Raw genomic sequence first — 19,580 nt, 5'->3', positions numbered from 1 at the left:
CACCCATATCTCTGCCTAAGGAGATGACTAAAATTATGGTAGAAAGAAGTGGGGAGGTGGTAAGGAAGAACAAGAGGAGGGCTTGGAGACATTTTAACATGGACACAACTAGGTTGGGTATTGTCAGAGAACTGGTGAACATCTAGGTGTTGGAGGACCTTGATGGAAGAACCCACTATGACGAGTTAATTCACCTTGCTATGTTGGTCATCTCCAACAATACGTGGGAAACTGGCTTCAATTTCTTGAATAATGTGAATAATTTATTAGTAGACAATTTTTGTTCTATCAAATGGTTGTTTTAGGAAATTGAGGCCCTTAAGGAAAAGAACAACCAGGACACCGGTCAGAATACTCGCAGGGTTCAGGAGACCACAGGAAAGAATACTACCCAAGTTAGGAACCAAAACATCCATGATGGCTAAGACACCAAGGACAGACAAGAGGACAGACTCTCCTTGGTTGAAAAAAAAGTCTAGAAGTTTGAATCCATCCACTAGGTGCTAACTAAACAAATTGTAGACACCCTACACACTCTGAATGAGAACATTGTCAACTTGGGTGACTCTCTGGTGAGAGATGACTTAGGTAGGGACACTGTAAAAAAGACTGGGATGGATCTTAGGTAGGTGGAGTTTGCTCAGACTAAAGCTAGGGACCAGGTGAACAAGGTGGACCAGGTGGAGACCTAGAATAGGAACCAGGAAGGAGCAGATAGTCAGAAGGACAACCAAGCTATAGAAACTCTACATGACCTAGAGAAGGACAACCAATAGTCTGCTTCACTTTTGGTTTTGTTCTTTGTTTTGGCTTTTGGTCTTTGACTCCTGGCCTTAGGCCTTTTGTTATTTTTTGGCTTTTAGCAGCAGTCTCTTGTTAGCTGGACTTTTTAATTTTCTTTCTATTATGTTGTAAACTTTTGGGTTTCAAGATCCCTGTAAAACCTATTTTACTTAATCAAAAACATTTGAGGAGGATATTTTAATGCAATACTATATAATAGGGAAAATAATAAAGGGTAAAATTATATATCCCAATGTCAAAAGAAATTTAGTCATGGAGTAACCTTTGACACTTTAGTGGATATCAACACAAAAATGGTATATACACTTGGACTAACAGAAGGAGATACTTTAATAAGAATTATGAGAGAGTAGATAGATTTTTATTCAAAGGGAATTTTTCTTCCTTTAATTATATATTAGAAGCTAAAATTGTGAAAATATCAGGATCTTATTACTATCCAATTAAATTGAAAATTTCAAAACCCTCTAACCCTTGTAGACACCCCTTTATAAAATATATGGTTCCAACATAAAGATTTTTTAGATTTAGTAGAGTTATGGTGGAATAATATAAAAGTGAAAGGATCCAAAATCTTTAAGTTCATATCCAAAATAAAAAATGTGAAGCTTAATTTGGGTAAATGGAATAAGGAACATTTCCATAACATTTTTTATAAAAATAAATAAATATAGACCAAGAGCTGGTGGACCTCAATGAGAAAGTCATTAAAGAAGGAATGAATAAGGAAAGTTATCAAAAAGAAAAATAGCCACTTACTAAACTTGAGGAGGTGTTAACTAAAGAAGAGATTTTTTGGAAACAAAAATCTTATAAAACCAAGTTATCAAAAGGAGATATAAAGACCAATTCCTTCCACAATAGTACAAAAAATGAAGAGTAAATAATAAAATAACAAAGATCAACAATAGCCAATTATGTAGACTAGAAAATCCTAAGGAGGCATCACAAGAAATAGTTAATTATTATCACATAATCTATAATGAAGGTGATCACTCAAATCTAATAGCTCAGAATGAAATGTTTTTGATTAAGTAAAATAGGTTTTATAGGGATCCTGAGACCCAAAAGTTTTTACAACATATCAGAAATATAGATAATAAACAATGTCCAGCACCCATGCATCTACTTCAAAAAACCAAAAACTAAAGATAGGCCCATGGCCAAGAGACAAAAAGCCTACAACCCTATAAGGAGACAAAAAAAAAGAGAACACTAAAAATTAATTCTCCTTTTCAAGAACCTGTAGGGTCTCTGTAGCTTCATTGGCCTTTTGGTTGTCTGTGCCCTCCTGGTCATGATTCTAGATGTCCTCCTAATACCAGGACTCTTTCTTCTCATCCTCCAGCTACCCAATATCCAAGTTGGCCTTCTCCATTGCATCCCTAACAAATCTAGCACTCATCAAAAAATCCCCCAGACTGACAATATTTTTGTTCAGGGTATTCAAAGTGGCAATCATCTAATTAGCCAGGTCTTGGTGTGTGGATTCCAACCTTTGGACTTTCCATTCAACCTTGGTGATTCTATCCTCCTGGTTGGTATTGTGTCCCTAGATTTTTCTATGTCATTGGCTTTCATCCTAGTCTCTCCTCTTTGTTGTGCCCTTGGTCGCAGCTATTTTTCTAGTTTCCTTCCTGGCTTCTTTTCCCCTTAAGTTTTTCAATTTCATGAAACAACCATTTGATAGACCAAAAATTGTCTATCATGCTATTCTTAGCATTTTTTAGAAGGTTAAACCTAGTTTCCCGTGCACTATTTGAGATAACAACCACGGCCAAGTCAATTAGATCATCATAGTGGGCATTGCCATCGAAGTCTTCCATCACATTAATTTTCCTCCACGCCCTTCTCATGTTCTTCATTATCACTTCCCCACTTTTTTTCAACAGCATATCTATCATCTCCTTAGGTGGAGAAAGAATAGGGCTAGGGGTCTCAGGGATCTGGACATTGGTATCTTCTTGTAGCGGGGCATCATCGGCTTTTCTTTTCCTAGGGTTCCCTGGCATGTTAGCTAAAACCTCTTTCGCCTTTTCACTTTCCCTCCCCTTCACCTCCTCCTTCACATTTTCCTCCCCCCTTCTCCTCTTCTTCCAAATGTATCTCCTCATCTTCATTGTCATCCTCCTCCTCCTCCTGAGGCTTAGACTTGGGGGGAACATGGAGAAGGCTTCTATATGGGCTCTTTCTATAGGGGATGTGGGCAAAAGGGGTGACATTCCTTTATACCTTAGGGATTTTTCCTTTAGAGGAGGTATTACCCTCATCATCAGATTTTATGGTGTGCACATCCTCAGAGTCCGAACTCCCAATTTCTTTAGATGCACTCTCGATATCATCGAGGGATTTTCCCCTTGTTTGAGTCTTCAAATAGTCATAGACTAGGAGGAGTAACCCTTCATAAACGGTGGGGTTAGTAGTGGGTTTCCTCTTAAAACCCTCAATATCTTTGTACATAGAGGTAAAAAGATAAAAAGGGAGAGACATTTTGATACCATGCCTAAAATGATTAAGTAGAATGAAATGATGCATCCTGATCCTATCAAATCTAGGGTCCAATAGAATATATTCAATGATGACACTAAGTACATACCTCCACAACTTTTTAATGGAATCCATCTCATAATACATTTCCACCTTAATGAGTTTCTTCATCTCATCTTCATCCTTCACAAATTCTTTGATAACACTGGTCGACATTTTCTTGTCCCTAAAGAAGTTAATCCCTTCCAGGTGGATCTCTGTAACCTGGGTAATCAACTCTGCATTGACAAGGTGGGTGACCCCATCAATTTTTACTTTCCAATTTTTCCATGAATCCACCATTAACTTGGTGATTTCCACATCAAAACCATTGAGCTTCTCCAAAAATTTAGTAATACCACCCTTTTCTAGCTTAAGCAAAACCTTCCTTTTATTTTTCCAGTTCTCCACCTCTCTTGAAGGCTCCCTTCTAGTTCTCTCACCTACCATGGTAACCTTATTGGAAATTTGATTGAAAAGCTCATTGTTGTTTAAGATCAAAGAGGGAGATTGTTGTAAAAGAATGTTTTGAATCATTTTTTTGTCATTAATGTCAAACTTTCTATTTGCAGGGATGATATTTGCTTATAAGATCCAAGTACTATTACTTAGTTGATTGATGAAGAGGATTTGATCAACAAGATGTAACAAGAGCAGCTAAGGAAAAGGTTGAGTTATGATGTTGTAATAAAGTGAAAGGACTAGTTAAGACAATGGTTAAGTAATGTATTGATGACATACTCAAAGATAAAGAGGTTGGTCATACTTAGAATTTTGGAGGAAGAAGTTGTAACAAGGTTAACTGCAAAGCTTAAACTAAGTGGGTGTTGAGAAAGTTAGTTGAAGCCAAGAAAATTCTCAATAGAAGTCGAGTAATAGAAGTTTCTAGTATGTGTTGAGTGATCTTCATGTGCCAAGCATCAAAAAAATTTCAATTAGTGCCAAGTGATCTTTAGGTGCTGAGCATTAGGAAAAATATAGTTGATGTCGAGTAATACAGTATGTGTTGAGCACCAGTATTTCAATAGTGTCGAGCTGCTACACTATTTCAAAAGATGAAGATTTTCCAAATCTAAGTCAACATAATGGTTACATTGAATTTTGTGAAATAGTTGGAAGATAAGGATGATGAGTTGGTGGAACAAAATCTTATGTAAGTCATTTTTGGGTGAATTCTAAAGGATTATTCAAGAAGTTTATAGAGAAAATAGAATATGGGTTAGATGCAATGAATACTACCTAATCCATGCAAATTGAAACTAAAGAATTGAAGAATTGAGCCAAAAAAGGTACTCCAAGACTTCTATTTAAGAAGTCATAGACCAAGAAGCAAAGAGCTATTGATACTATTGCTACTGAAGAGCCAAATCTATTTAGTTAGAAGGGTGTCAAGGAGGAGACATCTAGGAGAAGGAATAGCATAGAGGCTCTGCTTCTATGAGTGGTCATGAAGAGATGATTGCACTAGTACATTAAGTGTGAAGACTCAAGGAGAAAAAGATTGAAAAAAGGGCAATTTGTCAAGAGTTGCAGAGATTGAAGCCCAAGCAAGGGTATGAGCTCAAAAGTGATCTGAGATCTACAAGATAAGTTGTATGTTGTAGCTAGGTCAAGATTTTCTAATACTCTCTAGCAATTGTATTAGATCTGAAAATCCTATGGACTTAGGTTGGCCTAACAACCATTTGTAAATCCTTTAGTAGGGTGGCATTCCTAGTGAATGTTCTAAAGTCCTTTAACCAAGCCCACTTCTAATAGGGTGGTTAAATCCTCTAACAAGGTCACATTTAACAGTGTGTTGTAAGCCTTTAACAGGGCAGGCCTTTCACAAGGCATCACTTCAGAAGAGTGAGAATTGAGTAACATGTTACTGGTGGTTTTTCCCAAATTGGGTTTCCACGTAAATCACTGTGTCATGTGTTGATTTCTTATGTGTTAATGCTTGCATGTTGATTTACAGTAACTTGTTGATTAGAAAAATTAAAGCTTGGATGAATGAATGGTTGAATGGGTTCACTACACTTAGTGAAAAATTTGAATAGGACATTTGGACCTTGAATAATTGATTCACCCCCCCCCCCCGCCCCCCTCAGTTATTCTAAATCAATTCTAAAAAACCTCTCAATCATAAAGCCTCCCATTGCTCACAAAATTATAGACTTTGGCCTGCTTCAAAATGCGAAACTCGAAAATGTTTTTACAAATTTTACTGGTTCTATTCATGATAGCCCATAAAGTGTGCCAAAAGTATATGCTATAATCATTTGAAAAGAGTTTTACATGATTTTTAAAAACTCCCAATCTAACATGCAATATGGTGTATCTAAACATTATTAAATTGGGATTATTTTGGTACTTCCCTAGATTCGATCTTGTCGGATTAAATCAATTACAACCACTAGAATGATGTCACCAACATGCCACATCATCACCAAATTTATAGCTATTGCTTCATTAGCAAACCATTCTACTATTGAATTAGCCTCCCTATACACGTGGCTAATATGGGTCTTTTTGAATTTACCCAGGTTAGACTTTAGTTCCTCTATTATGTTCGCTATAGTCCAGGAAGGCTTAGTCTAGCCTTTAAGGCAATTTATGATATTTAAAGTGTCCCCCTCTAGCTAGAGGTTCTCAATCCTAGAGGCCAAGGCTAGTTTAACAATGTGATTGGCTGCATTGACTTCTACAAAATGATTAGTCTGATGTACACCTGCTCCATAACTATTTCTAATGATACCTCCACTACCAGCAGGACCAAAGTTCCCTTTAGCTGCCTCATCAAAATTGGCTTTATGCCAATTTTCAAGGGGAGTAACCACCTAGCCTCCTATCTTTTCTTTTCCCTGGCCTTTTTCCTTGCTTTGCTATTCCCACCTTCTTCAATGTTTCCTTCCTTTGTGATAGTGAATTTCTCCTTCATTACTCCATCAATTTTCTCAGCAATAAAAAACTCGGGAGATTCTCTATCTCTGAAGATTTAGTTATTACATTCTTTCCAAATTCCCCAAAAAAAGTGCAGAAGGGACCATGAGCTAATTAGCTATGTTATCAAGCCAAGGTGTGAACTTTTCCATTGGCTAAAGAACTCTTGGATGTTAGCTAGGGGACACCAGCTGACCCCAAAATCCCTAGTCAGATGGTTCCAAACCTTGGAAGAATAGGGACAATGAATAAATAAGTGATTGACCGTCTCCAAATCATGCTTACATAGACTACACTTTTTGGAGATAATCTTCCCTCTCTTAGCCAAATTGTCCAAAGTGAGAATTTTTTCTTAGAGGAGAAGCTAGAAAAAGACGTTAATTTTTGGTGTTAGACCAGGAGTCCAGGCCTTAGCCCAAATGGGTTTCTCCATTCTATCCCACAAGGAGAAATATCTAGAGGCCACAAAGTATTGCTCATTCAGGTTATCTCCCCAAATGACTTCATTCCTCTTGTTGTTAATAGTTATACAATTTAGGCTAATCATTAAAGAATTAAGGTTCAGAGATATCATAGACAGGTCATGCCAACCTAGCTCAGAATGAAATGTTATCATCTATCCTTGCACTCATTAGTATAGAGGATAACAAAGTTTTAAATAAGGATTTAACCTAAGAAGAAGTAAAAATTGTAGTGTTCTAAATACATCTCGACAAGGCCCTAGGCCGGATTATTTCAATTATATGTTCTTTCAAAAATGTTGGAAATTTATAGTTAAATATCTATATGAAGCATTAGAAACAACAAGAAATTTGAGCTCACTATAATAAGAAATTAATAATATATTTTTAATATTAATTCCAAAAAGGTATATTATACAACTATGAGTGATTTGAAAAAATATCTCTATACAATATAATTTATAAAATTACATCAAAAGTATTACCTAATAGACTAAAGATTTTGTTACCCAAGATTATTTTGTCAGAGCAAGCAAGCTTTATTCCCAATAGATCCATTCTTGAATGTAATATTATAGCCTAAAAAATTATGGATAAATGTCAATCCAATTAATAACTTTGTATGATGACTAAATTAGATATTTAAATATAATATGACAAGGTAAATTGAATATTTTTATTCAAACTTATAGAATGATTTAGTTTCTCTATAAGTTGGATTAATCAAATTTATAGTTGCATGTCCACTCCAAAATTCTTATTTTTGGTTAATGAGAAACCTAAAGGATTCTTCAGTATATCCAATGGTATCAAAGGAGGCCCAATTGCCCCATCATCTTGGTCACTCCATTAAGAAATCTCATAATGAAGGGAAAATTGAAGGAAACAAAGTTTTAAATAATATACCAAATATCACACACCAACAATTTGCAGATGATACAATTCTTCCATGAAAATTTTTGATGGAAGAATCAATTCAATTAAAAATAATCCTTAATAAATATATGCAGGCATTTAGCCAAAGAGTAAATGTTGAGAAATAAAAAAATATTCTTTATTAACAATAAATAAGAAATTTAAGATGAAATTTGTAACACTCTTGGTTATAAGTTTGACAACTTTCCTTGTAGATATTTAGGAGCACCTTTGGACAAAGGAACTAAAAGGAATCAATTTTGGGATTAAATTTTAACTAAGATTCATCAAAAAATTGATCATTGGAAAGGCAAATGGTTATCTAATGCTAGAAGAATTACTATGATTATATCATTATTATCTGTTATTCCAAATTATAAAATATATGTTTTACCCTTAACTAATACTAATAAAAACAAATTAGATTCAAATATGAGAAGCTTATTTTGGCAAGGAACATCAAAAAGTAAGAAATTTGCACTAACTAAATGGAGAAATATATGTGAATCCTTAAGTAACATCACAATCTTCCACATAAGAAAATTATGTTATTTCTGCAAATAATTGCACCCAATTGATTTGGATGAAACAAATGTTGAAGAATAATGGTAAAACTTTTAGTGGGCTTCTTATTTTATACTATAATAACATAAGAATTATTCATATGTCAAAGAATCTTGTTTTACTTTCAAAGACTAAGTATATATCTACTAAGCATCATTTTCTAAGCAAGAAAGTGGTAGAGAAGGAATTCATACTAGAATATATAAGCACAATGGAAAATGTTATAAATATTTTCACTAATACAAGTTGCCTAAGGACACTTTTGAGTATCTTAGAGATATGCTTGGGGTGATTGCCCCACCTGGAAAGCATTGATTGATGTTGGTATGCAATAGCCCAGATAAGATGAGAGTATATTCATACACTTAAACATGATACTTGATGTTGATCCAAAGTGGGAGTGATCACATTGAGTGGAGCTAAGTCCAAGAGCTCTTTTGGTTAGTTTTTATTGGCACTTGATTTACATTTTTTATTGAAAATTGACTTGATCCAAGCACTAGTTGAGATTAAAGGCATTTCATATATCCTTTATGAGAAGAGATTACACTCTAAAGGGGACAGATTGACATTTCACATTATTTGACAATATTTTGGCACCTTTTTCTATTGATTTCAAAGGGGGAGAGATTTATGAAAAAAATCTACATGAGGTAAATTTGGTTAGGGGGAAGTTATGTTGAGGATATTCAAAGAATTATATTTAGATCAAACTACAATATGGATTGATGGTTCTCACCATATGTTTCCATTAATGGTAAAGCGAGATATTGTTAAGATTATATAAATTGTTAAGTAATGGGGCAGATTGTTGAGATGGTTGGCGCATTATATTGATGACAAATTTTGTCATTGATGTCAACATATGTTTTGTAGTATTCAAAAGAGTGAAGACAAACTCAAATTCAGTATGATATAGGCCACTAATCACTTTAGTACAAACAATGTTCAATAGTACTATGTATGCAAGCATAGTTTTGTTTTTTGGGATGAGTTTAGACCTTACATCTATTCTTGCAACACTTTATGTATTGGATTGAATGTGTTACAATTTTTTGGTGAAGGTGAGTTGTAGGCCAATGGACAAGGAAGCTTTCCAAAGGTGGTTGCAAATTTTTGGGTATAGCTTCATTGTGAGCTAGACTTTAGGATTGTAAGCATAAAGGATGAGAATGACTTTCATGTGCATGTATACTAATATTTGTGGATCATTGGGATCATGTTGGAATGGTAGATGACATGTAACATATGTTATTTTATCGTAGTAGCTATAAGATGATCTAGAGTGTTGACCCTTATTGGTACATATTAGCTATTGATCCTAGTATGTGGACTAATTGATGTAATGATTGTATAATTTATTAAGAAGGAATATATAACCTAGTGTGGGTCTATTTATTTAATTATGCATTGGGGAACTCTGAATACATCGACCTAATTTCTTGTTAGTTATTGGTATAAAGGAAAGTAATTTCATCATTTGTAATGTGCAATTTTCAATGTTGGGATATCATAACAAAGCTGGGGATTGTTACATGCTTTTAAAAGAGGTATGAGTGGAATCTATTATTAGTCCTAGTGAACTTCAAAGGAACTATAAAGGAAAGTGTATTTCCATTCAATCAATTCATGTTAATTGGATGTATAGATCTAGAAGGTGGATTTAGCCTTCATCTTTGAGATGGTGAATCTTATAGAGGGTGTATTTTTAACCTTCATCCTTTGGGAAAAATTCCTAGGAAATGAACATTTTCATCAACTCTTAATACGTTTGAAACCTTTTAGCAAGGGTTCAAATCCTTTTACAAGGTGAGTTGTAAGAAATGCATTGTATCGATTCCTAATAGAATTAGATCCTTTAACATGGAATCTATATACTACTAAAAGATCTAGTGGGCATCATCACCACTAGGGTTCCACCTTAATCGAGGTCTTTCTCGAGAAACAAAAAGAATTTTGTTATGGTGTTGGATTTCTTGTTATTGTGCATTGTTATATTGTTTATTGGTGGTTATTTCTATAGGCTTGAATTTCACAATTATTATCCAAAACTAATTCACCATCCTAGTTGTGAGGCATGGACTTTTCTTATTAACATTAAGATCCACCTATTTTTATTTCATCTCAAGAAAATTATTATAATTAATATTTAGATCCTTGTAGAGATAGCATTACCAAATAATGAAAAATCTGTATTTCTAAAACCAAAATTTGTATTGAAAAATATATCAAGCATGTTCCCACTTATTTTATTGATGATATTTGGTCCAATAGAAGGTTACAAACATAAAATCATCACATGAATAATAACCAAAATTCTCTCCATATTTTTTTTTTCTCATTTTAAGCTTTGAGAATAATTTTTGAAGAGAGATGTTATAAGACCCATTGTTATATATTAGCTAGTATTAGTTAGGTGCAAATTATTTGGATGATTCTTCATCCCACATACATAGGGTGGTAGTAATTTTCCTTAGTAAGAGTTACACATTATAGTTAGTTCTCAATATGCATAATTAATTTAAGATTCTAAATTCTAAATTTGAATTAGATCTAAAGAAACCCATTTCCATCCAACCATTATGTGCTAACTTATGCAAAAACAACTATTTTGATTCACACACTAATGTATTATATAAAAGGGAAAAAATTCTTTTTTCATTTTTGCAATATATGAGCTCTTACTCAACATTTATCATTGCTTAAAGAGAATGCACTATTTATTATCTCGAAATCGTACACCAACATATACACTTACCAAATAAGTTATGACATGTTGTATAGGTTATTGTTCTCTTTGATCCATGTTATCAAAAAATTGAATTAGAGCTCAATGGTTAAAGAAAAGAAGAATAACATTTCTTAACAAACTTAAATATATTAAATCATCTTATTTTGTAAAAATTGATTTAGAATACTAGATAAAAAAATTAAAAATTCCTGAAATAAAAAATTCATTTATATATGTAAACAAAATTCACTTTTATAAATGTAAAAATAATTTGTATTTATACATTTAATAAGAAATAAAATAAAATAATTCAATCAACTATTTACCAAAATAATTAAGATTAACGTTAATTTTTTATATTTTCTTAAGACTTTGAGACAGAATCATTGATGTTGCTGACGAATGCTAGAAATGAATCTATTGTTGGTGTTGATAGCTGATAACCTCTGGACCCACAGGTGACCATAACTATAATACCCAAAAATTGGCACATTTCCATATTAACCAACTTTGGTTTATTCAATTATTCCTAAGACCTATTTTACTAGGCAATTCTAATTTTGATAATCGCTACTTGAACTAGGTGTCAAATGCAAAAAATCCTAATCTGCACTAATCATATTATTTATTTAATTCCTAAATATTGACTCAAATTAGCTAAATAAACCTATTGATTTAATTTATTTTAATTATAAGTCTTCTACTTTAATTAAATTAAAATTACCTCTGTAGCTAATATACAAAGGAATTAAATACATTTAATTTAATAAGATATCTCCTCTTTTTAATTATTGAATTTAATTATTCTATTAGTTAAAGTTATCCATTTATGAGGTCATATTCTATTTTATTAAATTAAATATTCACTCAAAAAAAGGAACCAGTTAACTCATTTTATCACTCAAAATGCAGTCAACTCCTTTTATCACTCAAAAGGCAACCAGTTAACTCCCTTTTCATGAGGAAGTTATTTTTATGACAAGCTCTCTTCTTCAATCTTGATCATCCATTTCGGTTAATCTTGACCATCAATGATTTCATGGATTCTATAAAAGAAGCTCTCCATTCCTCATTACAAAGGATGAATTTTGGAATTTGCATCAAACTTATCCTAAAATTCTTACTCACTTTGCTCACATTTTCATAGCTTTATTTCTTTCATTGTAATATCATTTAGATTTTAAATATGCATCCATTTAGCATACTATGCTTCTTCATTTCTTAGATTAATAATTGCATCTCTCATCTAGATTAATTTCCCTTTCATTTAGCTACATGAATCCTTTGTTCTAGAGGTCTGGTTGCTCATTTCTTGTTTTGAGAGCAAAGGCATAATCCTTCTAGTTAGAAGGCAACAAGTCGCTCAATTAAAATTTTCAAATAAACAATACTATGTTTATTTTAGGATGATCTCATAGGTAATGACCATGTTGAAGTGTATGTGAGGATCAGAGGCCCCCAATTTCACATATACATTTCTGGTGCCCACCGTAGGGTCCAAAAAATCAATTTTTCTAGCCTCATTTTATATATTTTCTACATTTTTTATTGTTTTCTCCATACATGTTTCTAAAATTTTGTGCGAGAAATATAATTTTCATGCAAAGACCTGAAGATTTCACATCTTCCTCTATAGTTTCTCACGTGAAAAAGTGCATAATCATGTGGATTCTTGCATAGTGCACATCATTTCTTCACGTGGGTCTGTGCATGATTTTGCACAAAATATTGCAACAACAATACAAATTACAGTTTTTCAGATTCCAGTTTATTAAGATGTTTGTTTGACTAACAATTTATTTTGAAGCATTTTATTTTAAATTTCTATTTTTCCATTTTTATTTCTAATTTTTTTATTTTTTTTGCAGCTTAATAGTGGTTTGCAGGACATTTTAATTTATTTTTTTCAAGAGTATTTTTTGAATTTTGACTTTTGATGTTTTCATAGGTTTTGACTTTTTTAAAGTTGTTTTATGGGTATAAAGAAGAAAAAAAATAGTTAAATTTTATTTTCCCATAGTTAAGCTTTTATTTGTCTAATGGTGTTTTCTGAAGCATTTTATTTCTAATTTATAGTTTTCAATAGCTTAACAGTGGTTTGCAGGACGCTTGACAAAAACACCTTTTATCCAAACACTTCAAACATACACTGACTATGTGATTGCAGGATGCTTGTCAAAGATATGCATGATGATGATTTGTTTCAAACCCACATAAACATTGTGTCTTCTTTTATTTATTTTCACACATAGTATAAATAGGCCTTGTGAACTTCGTAGGGTGCAAGACAGGGGAATAGAGGAGTATGCTCTTTACTACTTGGAGGTCATGATGAAGGATAAATTAGAAACCTAGAAGCCTCTAAAAGATGACATCTAAGGGAGGAAAGAAATTTATTGGTTCTCACAAATGAAGCCTTTAATGAAGAGATGATGATTTCCTTTTAGGGGATCAAAGTCTTAGAATAGGCCAAGGTGGGATCGATTAAGCTAACTCGGTGATTAACATATCTTGCATGTTTGGGTGAGAAAATGAGGTAGAGGAGTATGTTCTTTCCCTTTGAAGGAAATCAAAAAATTTGACCCTTAAATCCAAACCACTAGTCTCAGTCAATCCTTTAGAGGGCCTGTTAGAGTGATCCAATATCTGAGGACAACCCAAGTGAGCACACTCCTTTCACCAGAGATTCCACCTCACTCTAATAAAGAAGCTTTGTTGAGTGAAAGACTCCAAAGCCATATTAATTTCCTCTTCTTCATTTTGATATAACATATCAAGAAGAGGCTCTGTAAACTGCACTGGTTGGCAATGGCCCCAATCTTGCTAGTCAAGAGTGTGCACTTACAGATGCTGGTGTGAGCTACTAGCCTTAACTTCACTTGTGAAGCCACTAGGGATTAGTATGAATGAAAGCCAACTAAAACCCTCTTAGTTTCTACTTAGTTCACCTCCAAAAGGAGGCATAATCTTTGTGCAAGGAGGGGGAGAATCTCTCCTATAGAACTCACCATAGGCATGTAACTAGGCATTAGAAGGTGGTATACATGCTTGACCCCTACCACAAGGGTGTTCATTTAGCATATATGTTATTGAGCCCTTTGAATACACCAAAAATATGGGCACCCTCTAGGGGGTGACATGGGTGTGTGAGGTGCGCGCATGCACATAAGTTGTGGGACAAAGGTTTTGCCTTCTCTACTAATTTTCTATTTTAGGGATAAAAGTGTGTTTGTTATTGTTTCTTTAAACATTGTCCAAACCTATCAAACAAACTAAACATTGAGAATCCCCCACCCCTTTGAGTTGCTTTGTCCTCAGTTGGGTTGTTTGAAACTATTGCTTGCTTCCAATGTTTATCTGAAAATAAATTGTCTTGTTCAAAACAACCAAAATGCTATCCAAAACTTGAAACTAGTCTTACTCCCTATCTAAAATCTATCAAAACAACCAACAATCTATCTAGAATAATTTGAAACTTGCAAAAATTGCTTCAAAATTTAGTATCTTGTTTGTCAGAGCTACTTGTACTTTAAATCTAGTTTGTTATCTACAACATTTTACCTCTTTTCTGTTTGCAAACAATGTCAAATAGCAACTTATTGCTTAGCTAATGGCTTGTGACCTACAAATAAACTAGCCTAGTCTCTTGTTCACTTTGTCTTTGGTCTTTGGTGCTTGTCATACTCTGTGTCCCAATAATCATAATCTTTGGTTGTTCTAGCCATTACTTAGATGACTCATACCTCAATATATAGTACCTTATTATACTTTTTTTTTGAGACCTTTTCCTAGTGTGGTCCTTGTTTAAGCTTTCACTTTTTGTCCCTGTTTATAACTGTGGCAACAAGAAGTGACAATGTGTTTTATCCCTAAAGACCTAGACAAGGTAGAGCTAGGAATACTAATCAAAGCAAAGATTGCTCTTCAGTCCATACATAGTCTATCTCTAGTTCATCTAGTGAGGAATCTTCATGATCCCCCTCACCTGTCAGATCACCTCGAGTCCACAGAACATTCTCTATAAACTTGCAACAAACTAAGAATCCCTTGTATCAAGAGGATCCTAAAACTAGCAAAGGTCCCACATCTCAAAACAATACATCTAAATTATTTTTCAAGGGACCTTTCCAATCAAAACATATGGAAACTAAACACCTTCCTACAATGCCTAATTATGAACCTAAACATAGTGAACACAACAGAAACCAAGACCAACCTAGGAATGACAAAGAAAAAGAGCATTACACTAATGAGAAGGAGGAAGAGGTGAAAATTATTCTTGAACACATAGCAATGTTTCATAAAGACAAAAACCTTCAAAAGGTCATTGCTCAGGAAGAGAAAGAAAAGTACTTTCTCAAACTTGCCCAAGAGGGAGCTAAGCTACCCCATCATTTCAATGTGGAAACTATCATCATGCCTAAAGAGGAAACTAAGACTTCAAAACTCCAAAAAAAATTGAAAATCATGCAAGACCAGTTAGCTCAAATGATGAGTGACAAAGACAAACCTACAAAAATGTACACTTTAGATGCTCTTTACCCATTTCCATTTGACAAGAGCATAGACATGCCTCCTTTTCCAAGAGGAGTAGAGTTACCTAAGTATGATAAATACTTTGGAACTATCAATTCCCAAGATCATTTGTGAGAATTTGGTGCCTTGTCTATGGAATTTATGCATAATCAGACATATCTCATGCATTTATTCCCAAGAAGTCTAGGTGGTCAAGCTATGGAGTGGTTTTCACACTTGCCTCCTAGTATCAAAATGTTTAATGAAATTTCCAACTTGTTCATCCAACAGTATTCTCATAACATTCAACACCTGGTTAATATTTGAGACTTGTGCAACCTTAAATAGAGAGTTGGGGAGCCTTTCCTCACATTCCTTTAGAGATGGAGATTAAATTTGCACCAAATAATCATGCAAAATCCTAGAAATAGAGAAACTTGACATCTTTATGGATAATCTCCTACCTTATTTTGGGTATAAATTCCAACTTCAAGGTCCATGCACCTTCGAGGACATGGTCACACAAGCTATCCACACAGAGGAATTTATGGTCAAGAAGGGTGAACTTACCCTTTAGAAGGACACAAAACAAGGATCCACCTCTAACAAGGACAAACCTAGGTATACCAACAAGAATTGAGCAATTGTACATGATGAGGTTGTTGACAACGTGACTCCTAAACTTTCTAAGGAAGCCTTTAATCTCATAGACAGTCTCAATGCAGCCAAGAATGTTGAGAAACCTCCTTCTGACAACAAGACATCTAGAAATAGGCTGAGAAACTCATGGACTACACACCCTAAACAAGAATATACACCTCTAGGTGAACCTTTGGATGTGGTTTACAAGACCTTGCTACAAAACAAGCTCATTTCACCATTGGACAACTCTTGCCTTTAAGACCTACAACCACACCCACCATGGTGGAATGAAACTGCATTCTATGAGTACCATCAAAATAAGGGACACAAAGCTAGCCACTGAATAAACTTGCATCACAAATTCTAGGACATGATCGATGATGGTGACATTGTGGTAGATGGACATAACAAGAACTCGAATCACAAAGATTTCAAGGACCCCTTCCTATTTTATGAAAAAGGAAAGAGCTCAAAACCAAAATTTAACAACAAGATCAACTATACATACTCTAACGACAATAATGTGGTCAACATGCTTGAACCTATGGATTTTGAGTATTGTGACATTATTACCATCAAGGGCAAGCAAGATAACAATAAACCAAAGACACCATTTTTCTTGATGGGACCTACTTCCCACATAGCCAACAATGCATCTTTGAAATATTGTGCCAACGTTGTTACATGTTCTCATGCCAAGTTGGTACTCAAAGGCCTTGTGCCTTCTACTCCTAATCTTGAACAACACAAAGATAAAACCCTTGTTGGTCCATCTAGTAGAGGTGCAAAACTCATAGAAAATTCAATAGCCACTAGCTATAGTATTCTCAATCAATTAAAATGAACTAATGCTCAAATCAAATCTTTGAGCTACTTAAATTCTTGCCTACCCATAGGTAGATTCTTGACAAAGCCCTCACTGAGGCAAATGTTCCTCAAGATATTGATCTTGAGTGATTTCAATCAATGGTAGGTCATTTGACCTTGCCTTACTATATGTCCTTCTCTAAGGAGGATGATAATTCATTGAGTCACCCACACAATCAACCTCTACACATTGAGGTCATGATACACCAAACACGTATTTTTCGAGTACTCATCAATAATGGAGTTGGGTTGAACATTGTCTTCAGTACTCTACTTAGACAATTAGATTATTTTGAGGACTCTATTGATCATCATCACAAGATCACTATCAAAGTTTATTATGAAGTCGAGTGAAAGTCTCTAGGTCTTGTGGTGTTTCTCCTCCATGTCAGTCTTGTAGAAAGGGATGTCTATTCCCTTGGATTACAATATTCTACTAGGAAGGCCATGGATACATGAGATGTGCGTTGTGCCATCCACATATCATCAATGTGTAAAATTCTTTTTTCATGGCACTAAAGTCACTATCCTTGCAAGTACTAGCTATACCTACAATATGTTGAAATTTGCTAAGAATTTTGTACCTGCTAAAAGGGAAATTACTAATTATCATGATAACAAGCTAAAGAAAACTAAGCAATCATTCAAGCTGAAAGAAACTAGCATGGGCAAATACCACATCAAACTAGTGTTTTCATTAACATGTCTTCCTAAGTCACCTCATCATTATGGAAGACCATCTGAGGCAAAGAAGCCATTTGTGTTGACACCTCAAACCAAGTGTAATGATACTTTTGTCAAAGCTACAATCCCCTTAGAGGATGAAAGTGAAAACAGAGCCATTGATGCATGGCTTTACAAAGAAGAGACTCTAATTGACCTTACAAAAAAAGCTCGTGAGATCACTCCTAAGAAATATTGCCCTGGTCTTAGACTCATGAAGCACTTTGGCTATAAGGGAAGTGTTCCTATTGGATGCAATAAGAATGGTCTAGTTGATCCTATCAAAGAAATAGCTTGAAGAAATAGAGATACATTTGGTCTAGGCTTTAAGAAGGTTCCCTTCAATTTAGGGGTTAACAAATTCATACCAGCGCCTAAGAGTTCATCTGAAAATGAGTCACAAGCTAAGTTTGATACTCAAGAAAATAATACTGACTATGAGGATCCTTATCCTTATCCTATTCCTCACAATCTTGTTAAATTCTTTTCTGAGCAGGATGACTTTGTGCCACGTGTTAGCACTATGGATGGTACTAGTGATTCTTTTGAGGACAATATTGATACACACTGTGCCCATTTAGAACAAGGTGAGTCTAGTCAGGTATTACATGTTGAGTACCTATGTAAAAATCTAGATGATGAAGGAGAGTATGTCCCTATCACTATGGGGGAATTCTATAGCCTTTCGCCATGTAGCACTAATTCTAAGGAATATGAATTTGACTCCCTTTCAAAAGAAACTATAGATAAAGACATTGGCCAAGTTCATGTCTATGAAAACCAACTCAAAGTAGGTGAGGCATCTATGGTTAGGTCAGACAGGTTCAATCCAACTAGTGTCCTCGAGTCTTTGGTTAATGATGTTAGTGTTCAAAGGTATTTGAACACACTTATGGACAAAGCCACTCTAGGTCTCAAATTTTTGGTCCAAGCATTTAATAATTATATTGTAAACACAATCGAACCTTCCATTACTCTTTCACTCACATATCCTAAGCTTATAGACTAGAATTCTAATACATCTAATAAAGTCCCCACATTCTATAATGACTATGCTCTTACCTGCTACTTAAACATTGTCGAACCAGTAATGTCTTCAATGAGAAAACAAAGTGTCAACATGACTAAAGGTAACATCAAATATCTCAGTCATACAATCAAAAAGAAAAAAAATAGAAGGTTCGATGGTGAAAACCACATTGTGATAGTGGCAAAACCTAAAAAGTAAAAATAAAAGATGTATCCAAGGGTGAAAACCTCTCTAAGGTGCCTGTAGATGAGATATTTGATGCACTTCCTAGTCATTTTTAGGAGAGATAATCAGTGCTGATAAAGCCAACACAGCCAATCAACTTGGGCAATAAAGAGCATCCTCACATGATACATTTGGCACAGTCACTATCTCCAGAAGAAGAAGAGGAATTCATTGCCTTCTTCTGAGAGAAGAAAATAAACTTTGCGTCGACATATTCTGACATGCTAGGACTAGATCTTAATCTCATTATGCATCATTTGTCCATTGCACTAGGAATTAAACCAATTAAATAAAAACTTCAAAAAATGCATCTTCATATTGCATTGCTTGTTAAAGCTAAATTAGAGAAGCTTTTGAAAGTTGGTTTCATCCGTGCTATTGATTATGCTGAATGGATATCCAAAATTGTTCTAGTCTCCAAGAATGACAAATCTATTAGAGTTTGTACCAACTTCCATGATCTCAACTTAGCATGTCCTAAGGATGATTTTCCACTCCAAAACATTGATATGATAGTGAATATGACGATAGGATATGAAATGTACTCACTCATGGATGGTTTTTCTAGTTATAATCAGATCAAAACTGCATCAAAAGATTAGGAAAAGATTGCTTTCACTTGTACATGGGGAACTTTCTATTGGAACGTGAT

Source organism: Cupressus sempervirens, chromosome 11 (genome assembly GCF_028749045.1).
Source record: "Cupressus sempervirens isolate cs-2001-9-10 chromosome 11, ASM2874904v1, whole genome shotgun sequence".
Classification (NCBI taxonomy): domain Eukaryota; kingdom Viridiplantae; phylum Streptophyta; class Pinopsida; order Cupressales; family Cupressaceae; genus Cupressus; species Cupressus sempervirens.
Note: the sequence above shows the minus strand (reverse complement) of the source record.